The sequence below is a fragment of the Somniosus microcephalus genome, chromosome 5, assembly GCF_052327205.1.
Source record: "Somniosus microcephalus isolate GS21.2 chromosome 5, FLI_Smic_1.0, whole genome shotgun sequence".
NCBI classification, from domain to species: domain Eukaryota; kingdom Metazoa; phylum Chordata; class Chondrichthyes; order Squaliformes; family Somniosidae; genus Somniosus; species Somniosus microcephalus.
In genome coordinates this window covers 217129304-217147921 of record NC_140991.1, presented here as the reverse complement: position 1 = coordinate 217147921, position 18618 = coordinate 217129304, and the positions used below count along the sequence as shown (strand labels likewise).

The following is an 18618-nucleotide window of genomic DNA, read 5'->3' as shown; positions in this document are numbered from 1 at the left end:
CAAAGGTAAGTGGTCAATTATTTAAAATTTAAACATTTTTTCCACAGGTTTTTTACTTTTAAATACTTTAAAGCAAGGTAAGTTTATTTTTAGCCCCGTTTTTTATAAAATTATTTTTTTCAAAAATTTAAATTTTTGTTTAAAATAGTTATTTAATGTCATTTATAGTTTATTTACAAAGTGTGATGTTTTTAAAAAATTTATTTGAAGGTAAAGTACAGTTTTACAGCCTCAGCATTTATACATTTTGACAGGTCTATCTGTCAAGACTTATGAATGGAGCATTCCCTGCTCCGATTGGCTGTCTATTGCTCACGTGATCCCAGGGGACGCTTCGCACTAACTACGCCCCTGGGACACACCAGCATAGCGCGCCGGCCTCTGGGACAGGCCTCGGAGAGGAATTCCACGCAGGCCAAGAAGTCAACTGCCGGCACGCTAGGTAAGTGTAGGTCGGGGGCTTGCACCCGCGGGAAGCCCCCGACCCGAATTTCTGGGCCAATATTTCCTACTTAGTATTTTAAACATAACTTCCAACATAAAGAAACTTATCAAATTAATGTTGCTTAGTTGTCAATGCTTTACTCCAGCTAAACCTCTTGTAACAAAGTTTGAGGTAAAACAGTGTTTCAATCTTATGGTATCTTTAGTTCTGTTGGAAGGGAAACTAAGTGGAGTTACTCCCATTGCATCACTTACCTCAGGTACAATGAGATCTTTGGGGGAGAAATTCGGCATGTTAATGCCTCCCGTTAGCGCCTGGTGGGGGCGCTAACGGGGCGCTAATGGGTTTGCGGTGGGTTGCAGCAAATCTAACGCCGCACGCGAAATTCACCCGGGATTTAGCACTCGCTAACATTTAGCACCTAGACCTTTAGTGGGTGCCAGATCATGACGTCATTGCGCTTAGAATGCACCGTTAATGGCCCAGAGGGAAAATTGACTGTCGCCCCCTGCCTTAGTGCCTGGCCTGAACAATGGCAGGAAGAGGAGGCGTGATGCATGTAGGAGCGGTATACAAAGGGATCAACATCCGGTTTCATTTTAGTCATCAATCAATGCTGCCTTCTCAGTTTCACATAGCCGTTTTCAGTGAGATAAATGTTTGTAACTTTCATGAGTGTTCTACCTGCTAAAAATTAGTCACTTTCATTCTGCTAACATTTGGAAGTCCTACACTTCGTTATGTTAATGGGGGCTATACTGGCACTCGACCTCGCCCTCCAGTATCAACGTTGGAGGCAGCAGAGGCAGAGACAAGCATTGGAATAGGTGGGCAGAGGGAGGATGGCCAACAGGGCTCTCAACAGGAGACTTTACCCTCCCAGGGTGTTCCGGGAACACTTCTCCTAGATAAATTTAACTGAAGAGCAGTGTCTTAGAAGGCTCCGCTTCAGCAAGGACATGGTCACAGAACTCTGCCACCTCCTGCAGCCAGTCCTTTAGTCTCACATCAGGACCACCACGGCTCTCTCAGTGGCAGTCAAGGTCACTGTTGCCGTCAATTTCTACGCCAGCAGATCCTTCCAGTCTGCAGCAGGAGACATAACTAACATCTCACAGTTTGCCATCCATTGCTGCATCTGGGAGGTCACAGATGCTCTCTACAGAAGGAGAAGGGACTACATTACCTTCCCCATCACCAGAGAGAAGCAGGACGAGCATGCATGTGGCTTTGCCAGGAATGCGGGATTCCCCATGGTGCAGGGTGCCATTGACTGCTCTCACATCGCTTTACAGGTACCTCATAACAATCCTGAGGTCTTCCGTAACCGCAAAGGCTCAACTAATGCCCAGTTGGTGTGCGACCACAGACAGTGAATCCTCACCATTAATGCCCGCTATTCTGGCAGCAGCCACAATGCCTCCATCCTGTGCCAGCACTCTTCCAGCCACCACATCAAGCTCGCGGCTGGTTGGCGGAGACAAGGGTAATTCGCTCTCCACCTGGCTCATGACTCCCCTCCGCAACCCCAACCTCAACACTCCTGCACAGCACTCATACATTAAACGGGAAATTAGAGATGCGTGCAATAAGGGCACAGCAGTTATCATGGGTGACTTTAATCTACATATAGATTGGGCTAACCAAATTAGTAACAATACTGTGGAGGAGGAATTCCTGGAGTGTATACGAGATGGTTTCCGGGACCAATATGTCGAGGAACCAATTAGAGATCAGGCCATCTTAGACTGGGTATTATGTAATGAGAAAGGATTAATTAGCAATCTTGTTGTGCGAGGCCAGTGGGTCAGAGCGATCATAATACGATAGAATTCTTCATTAAGATGGAGAGTGAAGTAGTTGACTCAGAGGCTAGGGTCCTGAATTTAAATAAAGGAAACTACGATGGTATGAGGTGCGAGTTGGGTAGGATTGATTGGGGAATGTTACTCAAAGGGTCGATGGTGGATAGGCAATGGCAAACATGGAGATATTACATCTAGTGGATGATCGACAGAATTTGTTCATCCCTGTTTGGCATAAAAATAAATCAAAAAATGTGACTCAACCGTGGCTAACAAGGGAAATTAGGGATAGCATAAGATCCAAGGAGAGGACATATAACTTGGCCAGAAAAAGCAGTAAACCTGAGGATTGGGAGCAGTTTAGGATTCAGCAAAGGAGGACTAAGGGATTAATTAAGAGGGGAAAATAGAGTATGAGAGTAAGCTTGCAGGTAACATAAAAACTGACTGTAAAAGTTTTTATAGAAATGTGAAGAGAAAAAGATTGGTGAAGTCAAGCGTAGGTCCCTTGCAGTCAGAATCTGGGGAATTTATAACGGGGAACAAAGAAATGGCTGACCAATTAAATACATACTTTGGTTTTGTCTTCACAAAGGAGGACACAAATAACCTCCCAGAGATGTCGGGGAACATAGGGTCTAATGAGAAGGAGGAACTAAAAGAAATCAGTATTTGTAGGGAAATGGTGTTAGGGAAATTGATGGGATTGAGGGCCTGATAATCTACATCCTAGGGTACTGATAATCTACATCCTAAGGAAGTGGCCCTAGAAATATTGTTGCATTGCTGGCCATCTTCCAAAATTCGATAGACTCTGGAACAGTTCCCATGGATTGGAGGGTAGCTAATGTTACCCCACTATTCAAAAAAGGTGGTAGAGAGAAAACGGGAATTATAGACCGGTAAGCCTGACATCGGTAGTGGGGAAAATGCTAGAGTCTATTATAAAAGGTGGAATAGCAGAGCACTTGGAAAACAGTGACAGGATCGGGAAAAGTCAACATGGATTTACAAAAGGTAAATCATGCTTGACTAATCTACTGGAATTTTTTGAGGATGTAACTGGTAGAATAGATAAGGGAGAACCAGTGGATGTGGTGTATTTGGACTTTCAGAAGGCTTTCGATAAGGTCCCGCATAAGAGATTAGCGTGTAAAGTTAAGGCACATGGGATTGGGGGCAAGGTACTGAATTGGATACAGAGCTAGTTGGCAGACAGGAAGCAAAGAGTTGGAATAAACGGCTTTTTTTCCGAGTGGCAGGCCGTGACTAGTGGGGTACCACAGGGATCGGTCCTAGGACCCCAGCTATTCACAATATATATAAATGATCTAGACGAGGGAACTAGATGTAATATCTTCAAGTTTGCAGACGACACAAAGCTGGATGGGCGTATGTGCTGTGAGGAGGATGCCGAGAAACTCCAGTATGATTTGGACAGGTTGGGTGATTGGGCAGAAGCATGGCAGATGCAGTATAATGTGGATAAATGCGAGGCTATCCACTTTGGTGGCAAAAACAGGAAGGCAGATTATTATCTGAACGGCAATAGATTGGGAGAAGGGGAAGTGCAACGAGACCTGCGTTTCCTTGTGCACCAGTCGCTGAAGGTAAGCATGCAGGTGCAGCAGGTGGTTAAGAAGGCAAATGGTATGTTGGCCTTCGTAGCGAGAGGGTTCGAGTACAAGAACAAGGATATCTTGCTGCAGTTGTACAGGACCTTGGTGAGACCACACCTTGAGTATTGTGTGCAGTTTTGGTCGCCTTATCTGAGGAAGGATGTTCTTGCCATGGAGGGAGCGCAGCGAAGATTCACCAGACTGATACCTGGGATGGCAGGAATGACGTATGAGGAGAGATTGGGCCGATTAGGCTTATACTCACTGGAGTTTAGAAGAATGAGAGGGGATCTCATTGAAACTTATAAAATTCTAACAGGACTGGACAGACTGGATGCAGGAAGGATGTTCCCGATGGCCGGGGAGTCCAGAACCAGAGGTCACAGTCTAAGGATAAGGGGTAAGCCATTTAGGACAGAGATGAGGAGAAATTTCTTCATCCAGAGAGTGGTGAACCTGTGGAATTCTCTACCACAGAAGGCAGTGGAGGCCAATTCATTAATTATATTCAAGAAGGAGTTGGAAATATTTCTTAAGGCTAAAGGGATCAAGGGATATGGGGAGAAGGCAAGGACAGGGTACTGAATTTGGATGATCAGCCATGATCTCATTGAATGGTGGAGCAATTTCAAGGAGCCGAATGGCCTACTCCTGCTCCTATCTTCTATGTTTCAATGGCCCAGAAATTCGTGTCGGGGGCTTCCCGCGGGTGCAAGCCCCCGACCTACACTTACCTAGCGCGCCGGCAGTTGAAGCCTGGGCCTGCGTGGATTTCCTGTCTGTGACCCGGTTCAGCTCCCGGCGCGCTGTGCTAGCGTGATCCAGCGGCGTACTTAGTGCGATGCGTCGGCTGGGATCACGTGAGCACTGGGCAACCAATCGGAGGATGCAAAAGTTCATTCATGAGTTTGACAGTAAGAACTGTCAAACTCATGAAAACTCCGGGCGCCCAAAACAGTACTTAAACTTGAAATAAAATTTAAAAAAAATCACAATATTTAAATGAACTATAAATTACTTTAAATAACTATTTTAAACAAGAATTTAAATTAAAAAAATAATAATTTTATAAAAATCTGGGCTAAAAATACACTTACCTTACTGTAAAGTCTTTAAAAATAATAAACTTGTGGAAAAAAAATTCTAATTTTAATTAATAGGCCACTTACCTTTTAAAATTAAGTCCTTACGTCTGCTTTTTTAAAGTGTAAAAAGTGGAGGCCTTCACGCACGGGCAAACCTGGAAAAAAAAGGAAGTTCAACGTGCACGCGCAGACTCCTGCTCGCACGTGTTCGACCTCTGAACCCCTTGGTTCAGAGGATCGGAAATGCCGGTTTCCTGCGCATGCGCTGTGCATGCCGAAAACCGGCAATTCCATCGGTCCCACGCGTGAGTACACGGTGCTTACTCGCCCGTTGGGACACTAATTTCTGGGCCTATGTTTCTATGAGAGTCATGCTGCCACCAGGAACATCATCGAGCAGACCATCGGAGTGCTCAAGCAACGGTTCCGCTGCCTTGACCGCTCGGGAGGAGCACTCCATTACTCACGGGTATCACTTTTTGTCGTGCTGTGCTGCATGCTGCACAACTTGGCATCATGAGGGCCCAGCCATTGCCAACAGGCATAGCGGGACCACCTCAGGAGGAGGAAGAGGGAGAGGAGGAGGACAAGGAGCAGGAGCAACAGAAGGAGTAACAGCAGCGAGGGAGGAGGCAGCCACTCAATCGGCCTTCTGGAAGGGTGGTCCGTGACCGCCTCATCAGACTGCAGTTCCAATAAATTCTACCCCACATCCCGGTTGCTCACCACATCCCCATCATTCCATCCATTTCGCATGCCATATCACAATGCAAAGCTGAAATGAGAGACAGCACAAATTCTGCAAATTTTCATTGATAAATTTCTCAACATTCAGATAACACATATATACAACAACAATATTAACTAATCACCCTTGTGCAAACCCTTACCTCCCCTCTTTACAATCCCTTTTCCTAATCTACTGCTCCTACGTAGTCTGTGCCCAGTGGCTGCAGCAGGAGTGGTGGAAGGCTGCTGAGTGTCAGTGCCAGAGACTACAGATGGCCTTGCAGGACGTCTTTGAGCAGCTCTGAGCCTGGAAGGCCCGGCATTACAGTGCACCAGCTCAGGCTGGGCGGCAGCAGTCTAACCTGGCTGGATGACAGGCAGCGACAAGGGCAATGGCGGAGTGGCAGTAGTGGGAGCAGGAATGCTGCCATCCTGAGAGAGGACAGCAGGTTCCTGCTCCACTGACACACTGCCACTCCGCCGGGGCAGCACCTCAGCATCCCTACCAATCTGCTGGAGCAGAGATTGCTGGCCTGCTGCGACACCGTGAGATCCTCGGTGGACTGTGGTGGACCCAGCGATGATGGCAGCAGTCAGAACTTGTGTAGCATCAAGTTGAGACTGCATGAGAGCAGTCTCAAACTCAATGGCAGCAACCATTGACTGCATTACAGCACTAAGACATTGCGTCGCTTCTGTCTGTGCTGCAATGGCTGCTGACACATCACCCATGACACGCGGCATGAGGTCTGGGTCTGCACGGTCTCTCGGGGAGTCCACCATCCTTTGATGACTGCCAAGGATGGGCTCCATGGTGTGCGCAGAGCTCTGTGCAATGTTGGAGGCGGACTCCTCCACACTCCTTAACATTTCTGACAGGCTCTCGGGCACCCTTGCCATTGCACCTATCATCGCCGTATGCATGCCCCTCACCCTTCTTGTGAATGCCTCCCAATTGAGGTCCTCATCTGAGTCGTGCGCAGCAGAACTCGGGCGTGAACTCGCCCTCCGGGGAGATGACGCCCGAGCTATTGTTTACCCCTCACCTTGCTGCAGCCCGCTCATCCCTGGTGAATCACTCAGTGCAGATCCCTCTATTAAACTTGCCTCTAAAGATCGCATAGTCCCAGTATCTGAGGTGGAGCCTGCGGGTGAGGCATGCAGTGACGCGGTGCTTTGCTCTTCCTCCTCTTCTCCCGCCTCACTCTCACTGGGAGGCTCAGGGACAGGCTGCTGATCTGGTTGCTAATTACCTGAACACATAAAGGCACAAGACTCACGCTAAGATGAGGGAAGGGGGGCAGGAAGGGAGCAAGGAGTGCAGACAGTATAATGAGCTGGAAAGTGGGAATGGCTTGTGCTCTGAGGGGGAAGTGGGATGAGAGAAGGAGAGGGGATGAACATACCGTTGTTGTCCCCAAGGGGGTTAGCATCGGCCACGGCGCCCACCACCTGGCGCCCAATGATTCTCAGCACTCGCTCCTCCAGATCTGTAAGCTGTTGGAAGTCCGCTTCACCCCCACCTGTTCATTCCTGCTCCCTCCTATTGTGGGCCAGCTTGGCCTGCAAGAGAAAGGAAAGTTTGTGAGCGAGTGTGCAGCTATGTGTTTGGGAGATGTGCCTGCCATAGTTGAATAGCTGTGATTGTAGGCAAGACGTGAGATGTGGATGTGTGTTTGATTAGGTGGAGATGCTTGGTGGGTGAGTGGTGGGGGTGTGGTGCTTTGTGCTGTGTGTACAGACTGAGGTTCAGATGCTGGTATGTAGGACTTGTTGAAGCATGTACTCACCCTGACCACCCGAGTGAGGTCATTGAATTTTTTTACGGCACTGAGTGAGGGTCCTGAGGACCACACTGCTGGCCGAGACGTCCTGGGCCACTTCACTCCACATTGCCCTGAAGACCTGGGGCAATGGCCTCCTGCCGGTGGCCGGGAACAGCACTGCCCTCCTTCGCTCCACTCCCGCAACCAATGCCTACAATGCCTGGTCGTTGAAATGGCAAGTTCTCTCCCTGGGAATGGGATCAGCCATGAGGATAAGAGGTGTAGCTGCTGAATTGCTTGGAGGTCGCCTTCAGAGCCATCAATGTTGAGAATGTGGTTGTGCAGAATGATTGAACATAGAAACATAGAAAAAACATAGAAGATAGGAGCAGGAGTAGGCCATTCGGCCCTTCGAGCCTGCTCCGCCATTCAATGAGATCATGGCTGATCATCCAAATTCAGTACCCTGTCCCTGCCTTCTCCCCATATCCCTTGATCCCTTTAGCCTTAAGAAATATATCCAACTCTTTTTTGAATATATTTAATGAACTGGCCTCCACCGCCCTCTGTGGCAGAGAATTCCACAGGTTCACCACTCTCTGGGTGAAGAAATTCCTCCTCATTTCAGTCCTAAATGGCTTACCCCTTATCCTTAGACTATGACCCCTGGTTCTGGACTCCCCGGCCATCATAAACGTCCTTCCTGCATCTAGTCTGTCCAGGCCTGACAGAATTTTATAAGTTTCGATGAGATCCCCTCTCAATCTTCTAAACTCCAGTGAGTATAAGCCCAATCGACACAATCTCTCCTCATACGTCATTCCTGCCATCCCAGGTATCAGCCTGGTGAATCTACGCTGCACTCCTTCCATGGCAAGAACGTCCTTCCTCAGGTAAGGCGACCAAAACTGCACACAATACTCAAGGTGCGGTCTCACCAAGGCCCTGTACAACTGTAGCAAGACATCCTTGTTCCTGTACTCGAACCCTCTTGCTACGAAGGCCAACATACCATTTGCCTTCTTAACCGCCTGCTGCACCTGCATGCTTACCTTCAGCGACTGGTGCACAAGAACACCCAGGTCTCTTTGCACTTCACCTTCTCCCAATCTATTGCCATTCAAATAATAATCTGCCTTCCTGTTTTTGCCACCAAAGTGGATAACCTCACATTTATCCACATTTTAGTGCATTTGCCATGTTTCTGCCCAATCACCCAATCTGTCCAAATCGTACTGGAGTTTCACGACATCCTCCTCACAGCTTACCCTCCCACCCAGCTTTGTGTCGTCTGCAAATTTGGAGATATTACATCCAATTCCCTCGTCCAGATCATTAATATATATTGTGAACAGCTGAGGTCCTAGGACCGATCCTTGCGGTACCCCACTAGTCACTGCCTGCCACTCGGAAAATGACCCGTTTATTCCAACTCTTTGCTTTCTGTCTGCCAACCAGTTCTCTATCGAAGTCAATACCTTGCCCCCAATCCCATGTGCCTTAATTTTGCACACTAATCTCTTATGCGGGACCTTATCGAAAGCCTTCTGAAAGTCCAAATACACCACATCCACTGGTTCTCCCTTATCTATTTTACCAGTTACATCCTCAAAAAATTCCAGTAGATTAGTCAAGCATGATTTACCTTTTGTAAATCCATGTTGACTTTGTCCGATCCAGTCACTGCTTTCCAAGTGCTCTGCTATTACATCTTTTATAATGGACTCTAGCATTTTCCCCACTACCGATGCCAAGCTTACCGGTCTATAATTCCCCGCTTTTTCTCTACCACCTTTTTTGAATAGTGGGGTAACATTTGCTACCCTCCAATCCATGGGTACTGTTCCAGAGTCTATCGAGTTCTGGAAGATGACCAGCAATGCATCTACTATTTCTAGGGCCACTTCCTTAAGTACCCTGGGATGTAGATTATCAGGCCCTGGGGATTTATCGGCCTTCAGTCCCATCAATTTTCCGAACACCATTTCCCTACAAATACTGATTTCTTTCAGTTCCACCCTTTCATCAGACCCTATGTTCCCCGGCATCTCTGGGAGGTTATTTGTGTCCTCCTTTGTGAAGACAGAACCAAAATATGTATTTAGTTGGTCAGCCATTTCTTTGTTCCCCATTATAAATTCTCCCGATTCTGACTGCAAGGGACCTACGCTTGACTTCACCAATCTTTTTCTCTTCACATATCTATAAAAGCTTTTACAGTCAGTTTTTATGTTCCCTGTAAGCTTACTCTCATATTCTATTTTCCCTTTCTTAATTAATCCCTTTGTCCCCCTTTGTTGAATCCTAAACTGCTCCCAATCCTCAGGATTATTGCTTTTTCTGGCCAATTTATATGCCCTCTCCTTGGACCTTATGCTATCCCTAATTTCCCTTGTTAGCCACGGTTGGGTCACCTTTTTTGTTTTATTTTTATGCCAAACTGGGATGAACAAATTCTGTAGCTCATCCATTCGGTCTTTGAATGTTTGCCATTGCCTATCCACCTTCAACCCTTTGAGTGCCATTCCCCAATCAATCCTATACCCAACTCGCTCCTCAGACCATCATAGTGTCCTTTATTTAAATTGAGGACCCTAGTCTCCGAGTCAACTACTTAATTCTCCATCTTAATGAATAATTTGATCATATTATGATCGCTCCGACCCAAGGGGCCTCGTACAACAAGATTGCTAATTAATCCTTTCTTGTTACATAATACCCAGTCTAAGATGGCCTGATCTCTGGTTGGTTCCTCGACACATTGGTCCAGGAAACCATCCCGTAAACTCTCCAGGAATTCCTCCTCCACAGTATTGTTACTAATTTGGTTAGCCCAATCTATATGTAGATTAAAGTCACCCATGATGACTACTGTGCCCTTATTGCACGCTTCTTTAATTTCCCTTTTAATGCCATCCCCAACCTCCGCCTTACTGTTTGGAGGTCTATAAACCACTCCCACTAATGTTTTTCTCCCCTTCTACCCATACAGATTCCACCTCATCAGAGCTAATATCCTTCATTACAATTGTGGTAATCCCTTCTTTAACCAGTAATGCTACCCCACCTCCCTTTCCCTTTTGCCTATCTTTCCTGAATATCGAATACCCCTGGATGTTGAGTTCCCAGTCCTGGCCTTTCTTGAGCCACGTTTCCATAATCCCAACCAAATCGTATTTGTTTACTTCTATTTGCGCAGCCAATTCATCCACCTTATTACAAATGCTCCTCGCATTAAGACACAAAGCCTTCAGGCTTGTTTTTTAATGCTCTTAGACCTATTAGAACCCCTTTAAGAACTGGAATGAGCCAGTGTGAATGATGAGCCCAATGGGACTGCACCTGAAATTGGTTATCGTTCTGCGGGTAGTGCCCCGCTCTCTGTGTGTAGTGCCCTAAGTTAGCTGATTATCACTTGATTTAGCGCTCCAGCTCTTTCTTGGCGTGCTAACAATCAATTTAGTGGGAGGTCAGAAGGATAATCGCCTGGTGCTAACTGTGCAACTTTTTAAAATTTAGTGCCCCAACCAGGGCGATACTGACTTTTTAGCCCTTTGTCTTTTTATACATAGGCAACACTTTTACCAGTGAGAAAAGATATCGCAGGAATCATAAGTTACCTATAAGTAGCTCCAGGGTACTCTGAAAAATGCAATAAGAAGAAGGTGGGGCTGATATTGTGCTCCATGTACAGTCAGTGTCACTGCCACAACATGCATCTACACATGAATCAGCTGACACTGTTGAATTTCATGAGGTCAGCTGATTTATAAAATGTCCAGGTGCTCCTGACATGTCACTTAATACATGCCAGACGTGTCAGGGCTGGAGTGCCCGGCACCAGCAGCTAATGAAGGGCTGCTGTCTGCCTGTTGTGCGCTGGGCGATTTCCCAGCATAGTGGGGAGAATTAGGGCTACGGGCACAGGAGGAACAGCAGGTAGTGAGGAGGGTTAGGTTACAGGCACAGCAGGTAGTGAGGAGGGTTAGGGTACAGGCACAGGAGGTACAGCAGGTAGTGAGGAGTTTTAGGGTACAGGCACAGGAGGTACAGCAGGTAGTGAGGAGGGTTAGGGTACAGGCACAGGAGGTGCAGCAGGTAGTGAGGAGGGTTAGGGTACAGGCACAGGAGGAAGAGCAGGTAGTGAGGAGTGTTAGGTTACAGGCACAGGAGGCACAGCAGGTAGTGAGGAGTGTTAGGGTACAGGCACAGGAGGTACAGCAGGTAGTGAGGAGGGTTAGGGTACAGGCACAGGAGGTACAGCAGGTAGTGAGGAGTGTTAGGGTACAGGCACAGGAGTTACAGCAGGTAGTGAGAAGGGTTAGGGTACAGGCACAGGAGGAAGAGCAGGTAATGATGAGGGATAGGGCACAGGCACAGGAGGCACAGCAGGTAGTGAGGAGGGATAGGGTACAGGCACAGGAGGCACAGCAGGTAGTGAGGAGGGTTAGGAGTATGGGCTCAGGAGACACAGCAGGTAGTGAGGAGGGTTAGGGTACAGGCACAGGAGACACAGCAGGTAGTGAGGAGGGATAGGGTACAGGCACAGGAGGCACAGCAGGTAGTGAGGAGTGTTAGGGGTATGGGGACAGGAGGCACAGCAGGTAGTGAGGAGGGTTAGGGTACAGGCACAGGAGGAACAGCCCGTAGTGAGGAGGGTTAGGGTACAGGCACAGGAGGCACAGCAGGTAGCGAGGAGGGTTAGGGTACAGGCACAGGAGGCACAGCAGGTAGTGAGGAGGGATAGGGTACAGGCAGAGGAGGCACGGCAGGTAGTGAGGAGGGTTAGGGTACAGGCACAGGAGACACAGCAGGTAGCGAGGAGGGTTAGGGTACAGGCACAGGAGGCACAGCAGGTAGTGAGGAGGGATAGGGTACAGGCACAGGAGGCACAGCAGGTAGTGAGGAGGGTTAGGGTACAGGCACAGGAGGCACAGCAGGTAGTGAGGAGGGATAGGATACAGGCACAGGAGGCACAGCAGGTAGTGAGGAGGGTTAGGGTACAGGCACAGGAGGAACAGCAGGTAGTGATGAGGGATAGGGTACAGGCACAGGAGGCACAGCAGGTAGTGAGGAGGGTTAGGGTACAGGCACAGGAGACACAGCAGGTAGTGAGGAGGGTTAGGGTACAGGCACAGGAGGAACAGCAGGTAGTGATGAGGGATAGGGTACAGGCACAGGAGGCACAGCAGGTAGTGAGGAGGGTTAGGGTACGGGCACAGGAGCCACAGCAGGTAGTGAGGAGGGTTAGGGTACAGGCACAGGAGGAACAGCAGGTAGTGATGAGGGATAGGGTATAGGCACAGGAGGCACAGCAGGTAGTGAGGAGGGTTAGGGTACAGGCACAGGAGACACAGCAGGTAGTGAGGAGGGATAGGGTACAGGCACAGGAGACACAGCAGGTAGTGAGGAGGGATAGGGTACAGGCACAGGAGGCACAGCAGGTAGTGAGGAGGGTTAGGGGTATGGGCACAGGAGGCACAGCAGGTAGTGAGGAGGGTTAGGGTACAGGCACAGGAGGAACAGCCCGTAGTGAGGAGGGTTAGGGTACAGGCACAGGAGGCACAGCAGGTAGCGAGGAGGGTTAGGGTACAGGCACAGGAGGCACAGCAGGTAGTGAGGAGGGATGGGGTACAGGCAGAGGAGGCACGGCAGGTAGTGAGGAGGGTTAGGGTACAGGCACAGGAGACACAGCAGGTAGCGAGGAGGGTTAGGGTACAGGCACAGGAGGCACAGCAGGTAGTGAGGAGGGATAGGGTACAGGCACAGGAGGCACAGCAGTTAGCGAGAAGGGTTAGGGTACAGGCACAGGAGGCACAGCAGGTAGCGAGGAGGGTTAGGGTACAGGCACAGGAGGCACGGCAGGTAGTGAGGAGGGTTAGGGTACAGGCACAGGAGGCACGGCAGGTAGTGAGGAGGCTTAGGGTACAGGCACAGGAGGCACAGCAGGTAGTGAGGAGGGTTAGGGTACAGGCACAGGAGCCACAGCAGGTAGTGAGGAGGGTTAGGGTACGGGCACAGGAGCCACAGCAGGTAGTGATGAGGGATAGGGTACAGGCACAGGAGGCACAGCAGGTAGTGAGGAGAGTTAGGGTACAGGCACAGGAGACACAGCAGGTAGTGAGGAGGGATAGGGTACAGGCACAGGAGACACAGCAGGTAGTGAGGAGGAATAGGGTACAGGCACAGGAGGCACAGCAGGTAGTGAGGAGGGTTAGGGGTATGGGCACAGGAGGCACAGCAGGTAGTGAGGAGGGTTAGGGTACAGGCACAGGAGGCACAGCAGGTAGTGAGGAGGGTCAGGGTACTGGCACAGGAGGAACAGCCCGTAGTGAGGAGGGTTAGGGTACAGGCACAGGAGGCACAGCAGGTAGCGAGGAGGGTTAGGGTACGGGCTCAGGAGGCACAGCAGGTAGTGAGGAGGGTTAGGGTACAGGCACAGGAGGCACAGCCCGTAGTGAGGAGGGTTAGGGTACAGGCACTGGAGGCACAGCAGGTAGTGAGGAGGGTTGGGGTACGGGCACAGGAGGCACAGCAGGTAGTGAGGAGGGTTAGCGTACAGGCACAGGAGGCACAGCAGGTAGTGAGGAGGGTTAGGGTACAGGCACAGGAGGCACAGCAGGTAGTGAGGAGGGATGGGGTACAGGCACAGGAGGCACAGCAGGTAGCGAGGAGGGTTAGGGTACAGGCACAGGAGGCACAGCAGGTAGTGAGGAGGGATGGGGTACAGGCACAGGAGGCACAGCGGGTAGTGAGGAGGGTTAGGGTACAGGCACAGGAGACACAGCAGGTAGTGAGGAGGGATAGGGTACAGGCACAGGAGACACAGCAGGTAGTGAGGAGGGATAGGGTACAGGCACAGGAGGCACAGCAGGTAGTGAGGAGGGTTAGGGGTATGGGCACAGGAGGCACAGCAGGTAGTGAGGAGGGTTAGGGTACAGGCACAGGAGGCACAGCAGGTAGTGAGGAGGGTTAGGGTACAGGCACAGGAGGAACAGCCCGTAGTGAGGAGGGTTAGGGTACAGGCACAGGAGGCAGAGCAGGTAGCGAGGAGGGTTAGGGTACAGGCACAGGAGGCACAGCAGGTAGTGAGGAGGGATAGGGTACAGGCACAGGAGGCACAGCAGGTAGCGAGGAGGGTTAGGGTACAGGCACAGGAGGCACAGCAGGTAGCGAGGAGGGTTAGGGTACAGGCACAGGAGGCACAGCAGGTAGTGAGGAGGGATAGGGTACAGGCACAGGAGGCACAGCAGGTAGTGAGGAGGGTTAGGGGTATGGGCACAGGAGGCACAGCAGGTAGTGAGGAGGGTTAGGGTACAGGCACAGGAGGCACAGCAGGTAGTGAGGAGGGTTAGGGTACAGGCACAGGAGCCACAGCAGGTAGTGAGGAGGGTTAGGGTACAGGCACAGGAGCCACAGCAGGTAGTGAGGAGGGTTAGGGTACAGGCAGAGGAGGCACAGTAGGTAGTGAGGAGGGTTAGGGTACGGGCTCAAGAGGCACAGCAGGTAGTGAGGAGGGTTAGGGTACAGGCACAGGAGGCACAGCCCGTAGTGAGGAGGGTTAGGGTACAGGCACTGGAGGCACAGCAGGTAGTGAGGAGGGTTGGGGTACGGGCACAGGAGGCACAGCAGGTAGTGAGGAGTGTTAGGGTACAGGCACAGGAGGCACAGCAGGTAGCGAGGAGGGTTAGGGTACAGGCACAGGAGGCACAGCAGGTAGTGAGGAGGGTTAGAGTACGGGCACAGGAGGCACAGCAGGTAGTGAGGAGTGTTAGGGTACAGGCACAGGAGGCACAGCAGGTAGCGAGGAGGGTTAGGGTACCGGCAGAGGAGGCACAGCAGGTAGTGAGGAGGGTTAGGGTACGGGCACAGGAGGCACAGCCCGTAGTGAGGAGGGTTTGGGTACAGGCACAGGAGGCACAGCAGGTAGCGAGGAGGGTTAGGGTACAGGCACAGGAGGCACAGCAGGTAGTGAGGAGGGATGGGGTACAGGCAGAGGAGGCACGGCAGGTAGTGAGGAGGGTTAGGGTACAGGCACAGGAGCCACAGCAGGTAGTGAGGAGGGTTAGGGTACGGGCACAGGAGCCACAGCAGGTAGTGATGAGGGATAGGGTACAGGCACAGGAGGCACAGCGGGTAGTGAGAAGGGTTAGGGTACAGGCACAGGAGACACAGCAGGTAGTGAGGAGGGATAGGGTACAGGCACAGGAGACACAGCAGGTAGCGAGGAGGGATAGGGTACAGGCACAGGAGGCACAGCAGATAGTGAGGAGGGTTAGGGGTATGGGCACAGGAGGCACAGCAGGTAGTGAGGAGGGTTAGGGTACAGGCACAGGAGCCACAGCAGGTAGTGAGGAGGGTTAGGGTACAGGCACAGGAGGCACAGCAGGTAGTGAGGAGGGTTAGGGTACAGGCACAGGAGGAACAGCCCGTAGTGAGGAGGGTTAGGGTACAGGCACAGGAGGCACAGCAGGTAGCGAGGAGGGTTAGGGTACAGGCACAGGAGGCACAGCAGGTAGTGAGAAGGGATAGGGTACAGGCACAGGAGGCACAGCAGGTAGCGAGGAGGGTTAGGGTACAGGCACAGGAGGTAGAGCAGGTAGTGAGGAGGGATAGGGTACGGGCTCAGGAGGCACAGCAGGTAGTGAGGAGGGTTAGGGTACGGGCTCAGGAGGCACAGCAGGTAGTGAGGAGGGTTAGGGTACAGGCACAGGAGGCACAGCAGGTAGCGAGGAGGGTTAGGGTACAGGCACAGGAGGCACAGCCCGTAGTAAGGAGGGTTAGGGTACAGGCACTGGAGGCACAGCAGGTAGTGAGGAGGGTTGGGGTACGGGCACAGGAGGCACAGCAGGTAGTGAGGAGTGTTAGGGTACAGGCACAGGAGGCACAGCAGGTAGCGAGGAGGGTTAGGGTACAGGCACAGGAGGCACAGCAGGTAGTGAGGAGGTTTAGAGTACGGGCACAGGAGGCACAGCAGGTAGTGAGGTGTGTTAGGGTACAGGCACAGGAGGCACAGCAGGTAGCGAGGAGGGTTAGGGTACAGGCAGAGGAGGCACAGCAGGTAGTGAGGAGGGTTAGGGTACAGGCACAGGAGGCACAGCCCGTAGTGAGGAGGGTTAGGGTACAGGCACTGGAGGGACTGCAGCTGGTGAGGACAGTTAGGGGCACAGTCAGATAAGGGTGTAGGATGGCTATGAATGTCATGGTTTTGGTGCCCGTTCCATATGGATGTTGTGGAGCTGAAGCTCTCCTCAGGCTTACTAGTCACATTATGTGGCCATTCGTATTTTTGGATCATAATGAGCTTGTGACAAAGCTTCCAGACCAATTTGTGCTCACCGCCCATAGCGGGGCCTATTGGGTGCTCGGTTGCATTGTGACCCTCAGGTGTATGCACCTGGTAAGGGAGCCTGACTCATTCCATCACATTGGGCGCTCACCGTATTAATATTGGCCCAATATTTGCAACAGTAAAAACAACAACCTACATTTATCTGGTGTCTTTAATGTGGAAAAATGCTGAAGATGTGCTAGATGCCTTGGTACAGTTCCACACTGGTGTACTATGAAGGAGAGATGATGGAGGAGGATGGCATCATTGACCATATCAAAAGCTGCAGAATTATTGTCAATCAAGCAGTGTTAAGATGCCATGGAAGATATCGTTGGTGTCTTTAACCAGGCAGTCTTAGTGCTGTCTGCTGGCCGATAACCAAACATGGAATTATAGAAGAAAGAAAGAAAGATTTGCATTTATATAGCGTCTTTCATGACCTCATGACGTCCTAAAGTACTTTACAGCCAATGAAGTACTTTTTAAAAAATGTAGTCACTGTTGTAATGTAGGAAACGTGGCAGACAATTGTGCACAGCAAGCTTCCACAAACAGCAATGTGATAATGACCAGGTAATCTGTTATAGTGATCTTGGTAGAGGGATAAATATTGGCCAGGACACTGGGGATAACTCCCCTGCTCTTCTTTGAAATAGTGCCATGGGATCTTTTACGTCCACCTCAGAGAGCAGACGGAGCCTCGGTTTAACGTCTCATCCGAAAGACGAAAACGTCTCATCCTAAAAAATTATGAGCGAGGTGAACATGCAGCTGGGAGATGACAACACATTCAAGAAAGGGAGGTTCGAGTTTGGGTGGTAGTTGTAGGGAATTGACGGGTCAAGGGTGGGGTTATGGAGGCGTGTGGTGATGATGGATGTTTTGAAAGGAAAAGTGCTTGAGCAGAAAGAGGCATTAACAAAGTCAGCAAGTATTGGAATCAGGAAAAGTAGTTAAGTGTTCAAAAAGGGGATCATGTGAATAAATGTAATAATGTATGTATTAATATATGTATTAAAATATAAATACCTGAACATATGAGGCATAGGAGATCAATGTGTATATTTAATAGATGGATAAAAATAAATATAAAATGGTGATTAATATAAAAGGATAACTTAAATGCTCAAGTATAACTGCTGTTAAAGTTAATAAAACTGATCTGATCTCCTTCATACACAAACAGAAACACTGCTCCGACCAACAGCTGTATAACACCAGGGTTTGGGGACCCACCTGTACTGAATTAGATCATATCAGTGATCAGTGGAAGCTGCCTGAACTGGAGATTGGAGACTGGCTGACTTTTGAACATATGGGAGCATATAGTGTCAGTTTGTCATCTAATTTCAATGGTTTTCCTAGAGCCCAGATACATTATCTGATGTCCAAGGTGTCCAGGTAAGAAAAAAATAATTCTTGCTTTACCTAATTCAGAAAAGCGACACTGAATAGTAATGTTTACTCTGTGGGGATATTTTCAAGCGTCCAAACTGCCAGCAGGATGTCTCACCTGTTGGCAACGAAAGATCAAAAGTTCAGTCAGATGTTGCACAAACTTTTCCAGCCATTGAAAAGGGAAAACAAATGAACATTCCCCAAAGGACAATAAAGATACCTCGTGATTCCTGACAAGAAAGTATGCAAATTTCACAAGTAAGCAAAGACAAAGCATGAATAATGTTCACAACCTCGGAAACCCATTGTCGATGGTGAGGATCTACCCAAAACCCTGCTGAAGCAAAATGACCTCCCTGTTACCCCTCCCATCAATTCATATACAGACACCCCCCACCCCTGCTGAAACAAATTCACCCTTAACCCTTCCCCTGTGC

General features: G+C 49.8%; 1 pseudogene; it reads left to right on the top strand.

Moving 5' to 3' along the window:
• Positions 1–18188, top strand: part of LOC147117577 (ornithine decarboxylase 1-like) — a 96980-nt pseudogene extending 78792 nt beyond the window's left edge.
• Positions 18189–18618: the final 430 nt, after the last annotated feature.